Source organism: Pelobates fuscus, chromosome 8, assembly GCF_036172605.1.
Source record: "Pelobates fuscus isolate aPelFus1 chromosome 8, aPelFus1.pri, whole genome shotgun sequence".
Lineage (NCBI taxonomy): Eukaryota > Metazoa > Chordata > Amphibia > Anura > Pelobatidae > Pelobates > Pelobates fuscus.
Genome location: NC_086324.1, coordinates 82,075,973 through 82,086,014, shown reverse-complemented (window position 1 = coordinate 82,086,014; position 10,042 = coordinate 82,075,973). Strand labels below are relative to the sequence as shown.

Below are 10,042 nucleotides of genomic sequence, written 5' to 3'. Positions count from 1 at the left end.
GTCCCATAGAAGAGGAGGCCAGGACAAGCTGCTTCATACATTTATACAACAGTCGGGCCTTATCGACATCTGGAGAGCCCAGCACCCGGACACGAACGACTACACGTTTTATTCGCAGCCCCATGATACGTATTCCAGGATCGGTGGTCTCGGCGGTCCTTTTATGAGAAGGCCAACAAAATGGACACCTTGTTGGCGAGATCCCTCAGGCCGCGTCCGCGGAACACGCATATTACAAGGATTAAGGATGCTACGGGAGTTTACCGGACGGATCCCGATGATATCGCCAAAATATTCTCTGAATTTTACTCTGACCTATATAACCACTCAAGAGGTGAAGACACGGAACCTCAAAAACGAATGGAAGAGATCCGAGGTTTCCTATCGGGGATCCATCTCCCGACACTGAGCGAAGCCGATGCGACCACCCTTAGTAGCCAGATATCGGCGGAGGAAATAGATGCGGCAATATCGACTCTGAAGAGCAATAAGGCACCTGGTCCGGACGGCTTCGACGGAAGCTACTATAAGACGTTCCGGGAAGAACTGGTACCCCACCTCGAATCATGGTTCAACGATCTCCAGGACGGGGGGATCACAGATCGAGACATGTCCCTTGCGAATATTGTCTTACTGCCAAAACCGGGAAAGGATGACTCCCTCCCGGAGAATTTCCGCCCGATATCATTAATTAATCATGACTCCAAGATCCTAGCGAAGGTGTTAGCGATCAGACTGAACCCGATTCTCACTAGCCTGGTCCATCCAGACCAGGTGGGTTTCGTGCCGGGGAGGCAGTTGTTCGAGAATACGAGACGAAACATCGATCTTATAGAGAGACAAGCTCGACTACAAATCCCGACGTTGATGCTATCACTGGACGCTGAAAAGGCGTTTGACAGAGTCAAATGGCCGTTCCTATTCGAAACACTGCGCCAATTCGGGATTCCGGATAGTTTTATAACGACAATCCAAGCCTTATACACTAATGTCAGGGCACAGGTTAGGATAACAGGAGCGAGGTCGATCCCATTCCCGCTGAGCAATGGCACGAGACAGGGCTGTCCCCTGTCGCCGCTGCTATTCGTCCTGTCATTGGAACCTCTCATGCAAAAGATACGCACCACCCCAGAGATCAGGGGCATCGCGATACGGGGACAGGAATACATAATCTCGGGTTTCGCCGATGATGTATTACTGTCGTTGACAGCTCCGCTGAAGTCAATGACAGCCCTGCGGAGGATATTGGCAGATTACGGCATAGTGGCCGGTTACAAGGTTAACCTCCACAAGTCGTACGTGCTCCCCATAGGGATGAGCGACGCCGAGATTACGCACATCGGGAGGGCATTTAACGTTCAAGTGGTGAAGGATCATATTAAATACTTGGGCATCTGGCTAACAGCTGATCCCTCCCTGTTACACCAACGGAACTATGTGCCCCTAACTAGACAATTAATGCGTGACTTGGAGGAGTGGGTAGATAAACCAATTTCGTGGATCGGGAGGATTCATTCGGTAAAAATGAATATCTTGCCTCGGATACTTTTCCTCTTTCAAGCCCTCCCGATACACTTGACCAAATCCAGCTTGGGGCCGCTCCAACAGGCGATCGGTAGGTTTATCTGGCAAAACAGGAAACAGAGGACGTCGCAAAATATACTATACAGGGCGAAAGAGAGGGGGGGCCTGGGGCTACCAAATCTTTATTATTACTATGTGGCGGCCCAATTAGCCCAGATAGCGTTGTGGCATACACCCCCTGACGAGAGGCGGTGGGTGGACTTAGAATCCTCTTTGTTGAACCCGGACCTCCCCAATTCCTCATATGGACCCCAAAAGAATTTAGACCCCTAGACAGAGTCCCGTGCCAAGCGGTTCAGACCTCTTTGAAGGTCTGGGACACGATCGCCCTTAAACATGATCTGACAGCCGCTTTATCCCCGATGACTCCGTATTTGAGAAATAGAGATTTCCCCCCAGGTATGCAGGCCCGAGACTTTAAAGGTTTGGAAACCGTGGGACTGCAGAGACTGCATCATTTATATGTTAACCAGTCTATGGTCTCTTTCGAGGATTTGAATGGCAGGACCCCGCTGAAGCCTTTCGACTACTTCCGTTATATTCAACTTCGGGATTATGCCCGAGCTGTCAGGATCAAACAAGCGGCACAGATGCCCTTTACGTTCTTCGAGAAGATATGCTCCAGGGAACAGTTTCCGAGTGGACTCATCTCCTGTATATACGCTCACCTGAGTACGCACACCTCGGAATGGGGGACCATAAAATACACAGATCAATGGGAAGCGGACTTAAAAGAAGTGTTGGAACGAGTCGAGTGGCAAGAAATATGGGAAGTAGCCGCGACCTCTTCAGTGTGCATAACCCTGCAGGAACAATCGTATAAGACCCTTTTCCGATGGTATACCACCCCGGCGACACTTTTCCGCATGGGAAAGGTTCCGACGGACGTATGCTGGAGAGGCTGCGGCCACAAGGGTACGTATATTCATTTGTGGTGGGAATGCTCGATAGCGCAGACATATTGGAAGAAGATAGCGACATTATTAGGAGATGTATTTGACAGGGTAGTAGAGCTAGACCCGTGGGTGTTCCTGTTATCGAGATCCCTGGAGAATTGGTCACGAACAGAACAAACCCTCCTCCACAAAATAACCCTTGCCGCAAGGCGAGCATTAGCGCAAACGTGGCTACAGAGTGACGCCCCTACCATGGCATTCACAAAACATAAAATAAAGGACACTTATCTGATGGATAAACTGACGGCTCAGGTTAGGGGGACTATCAGGAAATTTGAAAAGATTTGGGATCCGTGGGTTAATAGCATAGCTAACGACTGAGACGCAACCAGACAAGATCGTACTTGATCTAAACCTCGCCACACTAACGAAGTCGGGGGGATTGGACTCCCACCGCCCCACATGTCTCCCATGCCGCAGAGCGATTGATAACAGCGACGCCTAGGACGGGTAGTTGGTGGAGGGGGATCTCTCCCCTCCCCCTAGTATCGCTACTGGAATAGAGGTGCTGCTCGGACCGACCTCCCTCCCATAATCCGCCCCATTCCCATTCGCCTTCCCTCCCTTTTTCCTTCCCTTTCTCCTCCCTCTTTCCTCCCCTCTCTTTTTCTGCATATCTCCTTTTCCTCGAATCTTCGAGGAAACTCACCTTCTTTCTTTCTCTTGAATTTCCGATATTTTGAACTATCTTACGTAGCCAGCATAAGGGATTGCTTGCAACTGCCGGGGTTATGAGGGGCTTGCCGTACAGCTAGTGATGCAAATGCGATTATTCATGACTCCCTTAGTTGTATGGAATTGTGACTAAGTCATGATAGTTCTTTGTTATATTTTGTTGTTTCAAGATTATAAAAAAAAAACTAAAAACACTTTGCGAGATGTACAGCGATACTTAAAAACGCTTTAGCATGACTGGAAATTACGGGCAACATCATATTGTACGAGCATGGACATTGGACTGTTACACACTCGCACAGTGCGTCTTCACGGAAGCGGTTTTCACGGAATACCATTACATAGCTGTATATCAACATGCCGTATTTCTGTTCTGTTTTGTTGTTTTTTATGTATGATATGTATCTGCTGTCTCGCAAAGCAAAAAATAAAGAATATATAAAAAAAAAGGACTCTGGGGGGCGGTGCCAGCGCTTAAACTGAACGGTCGCACACTCACAGTGCTCCGTCAAGCGAGAACCCTAAAGCCCCAAATTCAGCCTGAACCGGCAGCCAACGGCACTGCAAAAAGCCCGACGACACCCCAATACCAATGGGGAAGAAAACTAAAAAACTAAGACCTGATCGGCCCAGGCAATCTGCCGATCTTTTGAGAAGGCCGCATGGCGCGGCGGGACCTAAAATGGCGGCCGACATCAAAGACTACTCCGACAGCTCACACTGCGCAGCACTACTCGGCGACTCTGGGATTTCAAGGGCTGGCAAAGCCAGCACAGCCACCAATGGATCACCCGATCACTACAGAAATACTCACAGCTCTCCTTTCCGACCTACGCCAGTCGCTGTCCGCGGAGATATCCCAAGTAAGGGAAGATGTCAGAGAGTTCACAGCCCGCCTCACCACTGTAGAACATCTCACTCACACGCACTCAGCACAGGTGCTTGACCTCCAGACACAGGTGAGAGACCTCACCATGGCCCACACTGCAATGTCCCACCAAATAGCTGCCATGGAAGATAAACGCAGGTGGAAACATATCAAAATCCGCTGCATTTCTGACACTGTGTCCCAAGCTGAAATGCCCCATCTCCTCCGCAGGCTATTCTCAACCCTGCTGCCCCCCAGACAAGCGAAGGGGATACAGTTGGATGGCATGTTCCGCCTACCCAAACCACCACAACTCACAGGCGCCCCAACTGGCGATCTCCTGATCAAACTCCAAAACGGGCAAGATAAAGAAGCACTTATGAGTGCCATCAAGGGGAAGACACCACTCAGCTTTGAGGGCATGGACATAGCATTTTATTCCGACCTGTCACGCACTACCCTGCGTTGGCGACAAACCCTCCGTCCGCTGACAACGCTACTAATGGCCAGCGGAGTGACCTACCGCTGGGGACCGGCACATGTGCTTATCATACAGCATCAGGGCACTGAACAACGAGTCAAGGACATAGCTGAGATGGACACTGTGGTGGCCAACCTAGGACTTGCAACCCCCCCGAAAACAACGGCCTGGGACCCAGCCAATGTCGTCCCGTTTGTCCCGAACAGCGAGGGTGCATCCGGGAAAAAGACCTCATGAACCGCCGGCTCCCGGCTCGTACCTCATATGTTTCATATGTTATTGTTTACCTTCTCTACCTATCTAACATGTTTAATATGTTTCGATTACATATTCATAGGGCTCATGGGCACCCCTATAGACACCGGAATAACTAGGGCAACTGGCTCCAATATACCACCTAACCCCCCCAGCTACAAACAGCTCCCAGCATACCTCAGCCTCACTACACGGAGCTGGCTCTCCAGCCATACAGACACCACATCGAAACCCTCTATTTAAAATGACTTGTTTTGTTTGTTCGCCAGGTTTCGTTATGTTTCCCTTCTTTTTATTGTTTTTCTTTTCTATTGCAAGCCTACGCAAATCTGGGCCACACTCCTCGCCCCACTACATACACAGTAACTGACCACACCAGATGGCCTACTCAAGTTGTTTCCCCACACCTTAACAGCTTAGGTACATCTGTCCCAACTGAAGAAAGCAGGCCAGGCAAAGACCGCACCATAAGGCACACAAGGGACGCCCACTAGGCCCACTACCACTGGCCTACGGTATTAACCACTGTACCTTGCCCCTGGAAGGGAGCCACTGTCCACACGGAAACTAATCTACTTTTAAGATAATGAGCTGCTGTTATACACTAAGTTTTTTCATGTTCTCATTTTAAAAAATGTGCAGTAACTCTAAATGCCATACTGATGTTTTCAACTGTTTCAATGGAGCTTGATACGGCTGTCGTGGCTAATCAAGTATGATGTAATGCTCGCACAACAAAAATAAAAAATTTAATAAAAAGGACTCTGAAATTGACATATGTGCTGTAAGTTGTCAAACCATACTAAAGCGTTTTCACTACAACACTCTTGGTTCCAAAACCACTACATCATGCGGTGATTATGGTGCTTGAAGTGTTTCTTTAATACCCTGATTACTGATAAAATAAAATGTTAAGAATATAAAAAGGGAGGTTTTTGAACACATTATCGTATGTATGTCAGCCATTTTTCTGTGTGAAGAGACCAGCAGATTTCAGAATAAAGCATAACTCTGAGGAAACGTTCTATAAATTAAGAAATTACCATGGAAACCAATGGAGTGTTATTATGTTATTAAGGATTGCTCCACTTCTAGAACGTAGACCCAGCATTACTGACTTTAGTGACTGGTTCAGCTACCTACACCTCCAGGAGTGGGAGTTACCCCTGTCAGAGAAGAGCTGAGTGCTGCCTAACCCTAAACTACTGATCCCCCATGTGACCACACCCTCCTCCCCTCACAGCATGAGCCAAGCCCTCTAACCGACTCCACAGCAACCTCGTGGCCCCGCCCACACTGGCTGGCTTCAGCTTTGACTTTGGTGCAGGCGTGCGTGGGTTGCTCCAATTGGCTGTAACGCATCTTTTGGCTGACTGCCATTGGCTGCAGGAGGATCAGCTGGGGAAAGGGGCGTGGCCTATGAAGGTTGCTGTTGAGGGTTCTCATTGTGTGCAGTCAGTGCCTCTTTGCTAGGCTGCAGCGCACCCACAGGTCTGATCCAGCTACAACCTTCAACTGCCAGGTAACCAGAGCAGGCTGACTGCAGGCATATAAGGCTGTGCAATATGTATATAATCAGCTGTAACTATGATCTATAGTTTAATTATCTTCATATGGCTCTGTAATATTTGTCTATTAGTGATCATATTTTATATTGATTAACAGTAAGTAAGCAATATATGGCTCACTGCAGATCAATTTGTGTGCTATAAGGTGGATTTTATATGTATTATAATAAAGGTTAATATCAATGTTTGAACAGATTATGCATTTATCCCAGTTTTTTATCATTCATGTCAAGCCCAGTAACAAGCTTACTATTTTTTAACATAGTAACTAAGTAAGCACTGCAGTAAATGTGATTTATTATGTAACCAATGAATCTAATGTGTGCACCCTCTTTAAAAAAACGGGTGATTGTTAGAAATGCTTCCAGGTTAGTTGGTTTAGAACAGGAAGATCCCCGGTGCATCATTGCTACAGGCTCGTTTTTTTTTTTTTTTTTTTTTGTTTTTTTTTTCCCTTTAATTTTATTATTACTGCAGTGCTAAGGATCACACCCTAAAAAGGGACAATGGCTTCAGAATTGTCTTCCTTTGTTTTGAATCCTTTGAACTGACGCTTGGAAATTTTAATGCAGTACTACTTTGCTTAAGTCACAAGATCATATGCTGTTTTCTCACCCGAAGCAATGTTTATATGACAGTCGACAAATGGGCATTATTTACTAAACTGTGTATTGTCTTGAATTCATTTGCACAATTGAGGTCACAGAAGCTTAGAGTGTTAGACACATTTTGTGCTCCTTTTTTTGCCTGTCCATGGCCTGTAGAGTGGGGATTTATGCATATCGTGCCCCTTTAAATACTCTGGGAGTATTCTCAGTCTCCTTAGCACCAGTATGCTAGTCCTTCCCTTTCTAAGTACTTTGCAAATGGAATGCAGATACATGCATAACTCTCTGTATGGTTGTAGGTGACAAAGAGGTACTTGGGAAAAGGTAGCAAACCCTTGTAAACCCTCTGTTAAAAGTAAATATATACCAATTTAAAAAAGGAAAAACTCTCAAACTCAAATATCCTGATGAAGTTATTAATAATGCTGACTTTGTCTAATTCACTGCTTCTCACAGAGAAGTGTTGATGATATAGGGCAGAGATTTATGGCCATCAAAATGCTCTGTCAATTTAACACCAAAAAAGCATTGAATCCAATGCTTCTCTTTGAGACGTATTGGACGCATTTGGTGTCACAATTGAATAAAATCGTTTGAATTGCAAATGCACTTTGATCCTTGTAACTTTACTCATTTATCTTATTTTGTAATCTATAACAAAATCATCAGGAGAAAAAAAAGCGCAAAAAATCAGAGGAATAAAAGGTGGCAGAAATGTGAAAAGGCAAAAACAGAAGCCAATGCATAAAGGGTAGAGCCGCAATTTTATAAAGAAGAAAACGGGGCATGCGCACAAAAGTGGCGCAAATGTGACTGCGAACAACAGTTTTTTTTTTTTTGCATAATCTCTAGTAACTCTCTCTGTTTAAGTGGTGGGGATCCTTTTGGCTCCTACTCCTAGTTTTATTTATATTGCGCCAACATATTCCACAGCACTTTACAATGTGATAAAGAGGGTCATTTAACAATAGATGAGGCAGATACAAAATGTTACAGGAACAATACATTGATGAGGACTCTGCTCAAAAGAAGTAACCACTTGCAGAAATATATTGGGGTACCTGGGCCCCAGATTAGTATACTTGTATTTTTTAACTATGCAATCAGAACTATCTATGTGTTTCAATTCTAAACCATAAGAGTCGTCTTGGGGGAGCAATTCATGATTTAGTTAATAAGAAATATCCAAATGAACAATCTCCTATAGCTCTTTGGCATTTTTTTTTTTATAATTTAGTGATGATGATTATTATTATTATTAAACCAGCCCAACTATTGTACTTCTAAATTGCCACCTGTAGCTCAATTTTCAGACGTTTCTAAATAACTGTCTTCATTGAGAAACATTCTTTATATTTTACCATACTACCAAATTACTTCTTTAAACCAACTGGATAAAAGCTTTAAAATTGCTTTATTGAGGGGGGCGGGGCCTGACCGCCATGCTGACCGGTCGCAGGCCAGAGAGGCTCCCGATAAATCTGGTCCACTATTGGTAAAAAGACAAGCAATAAAGCAATTTGAGTGACCTGAAGTTATATCGAGCATCCGGGCAGCAGCTGGAGCCACCGCGGACCCTGAGATCGGGAGTGCCGGAGCCCCCCGTGGGCGATATGGGACTTCGGGGTCTGCGGCCTATGAGGGTGGAGAGCGGGACGGACGGCCGCCGTCCTGTTTGCGAACCTGGCCGCCATGCAACAGCCTTGTGATGCACCTCACAGGCCCCGCTCCCCCCCCCCCATGGACCGGGGGGGTTATCCCGGCCCCCACCGGAGGAAATCATCACCCTCCAAAGCCCAGCATCGGACCTACCTGAAGGCGAGCACCACGAGCCAGGCCTCTAAAATGGCGGCACTGCGATCTACACTATGCCACACAATCTCGCATGCCTGCAGGCGAAAACAAAATAAGTTTGCACACACCTTCTGATTGCATGGAGAACGGGCCGGGGCAGGAGATAGAGGTATCATCGTTGAACGGAGCCCACAGAAGCACCATTCACCTGACATCCCTGAGGCTGGGCCTGGACAAAGGCCGACGGAAGCGACACAGTAGCGGCACCTACAGAAAACCTAAGCCGACGCCACAGCAATAAAGCCCATCAGCTACCCTCATCACTCGCATATAACTAGGCGCCACTAACCAACGAGCGGCTCGCCCACACCAGGAGACTCAAGCACAGACCTCCATACCTCATCACCTAATGAAGATGGCTGAACCCAGCCTCGGACTTGCCGACCACGCAGTGCCCCCCTATGTTACCTCAGAACACTGATGGAACAAGCAGCACTCTGGGGACAGGGACATGCTTAAGGACAGGTCTAACACCGGTGGCTTTCATCTTTACTTTTTAATTGCTAAAGATTCATGCTTGCTATTTCTCGCTATATTGTAATGCTAATTATCATATCCAATAGGCAGCATATGGCAGTACATTAGTTTCCCTTTATAAGCGGTGAATATAACCATCTCGTTACCATTTCTTGTCTTATATAAAAAAACAAATGTGCAGCAATCTTAACATGTATAACATTATTACTCATGATACTCTGTAACACAATCTAATAACATGTTCATGCCAAGCTATGTACTGAATAATGCACTACCAAAAATAAAGAATTAAAAAAAAAAAAAAAAAAAAAAAAAAAAAATTGCTTTATTGAATTTAAACTGGATTTCTTTTAATAAAATGCTTTTGGAGAAACAATCTAAGATAGTTTTCTGTATTATAATTATGCTTTAAATCAAATATTACTGATTTAAAATCAAATCCACCCTGGTATTGGCAAAACTTTATTTTTTATTATTAATATAATTTTCTGATACATTAACCCACTGGTAATAAACTCTCAGGCCTTGCATTCACCCATCTGCAATAGCCAATATTCTGCAAACAGCCGAGTCATGGTGATCTATGGAAAGTAAACTGTATTCCCTTACAGATTATTTGAATCGGACCTCGGAAAATAAATTAATATTAGAGGATCCTGCACTCTAGGTGCTAATTTAGGTATTTTTCTGCAGTGTATTACATAGGGGGGGGGGGG

General features: G+C 45.6%; 1 protein-coding gene across 1 annotated transcript in view; it reads left to right on the top strand.

Moving 5' to 3' along the window:
- Nucleotides 1-6,289: 6,289 nt before the first annotated feature.
- IDH1 (isocitrate dehydrogenase (NADP(+)) 1) overlaps nt 6,290-10,042 on the top strand; it is a 32,961-nt gene continuing 29,208 nt past the window's right edge. The window contains exon 1 of the mRNA XM_063430123.1: nt 6,290-6,341. The gene's annotated coding sequence lies outside the window, so the exon portion shown is untranslated. The remainder of the gene's footprint in view (nt 6,342-10,042) is intronic.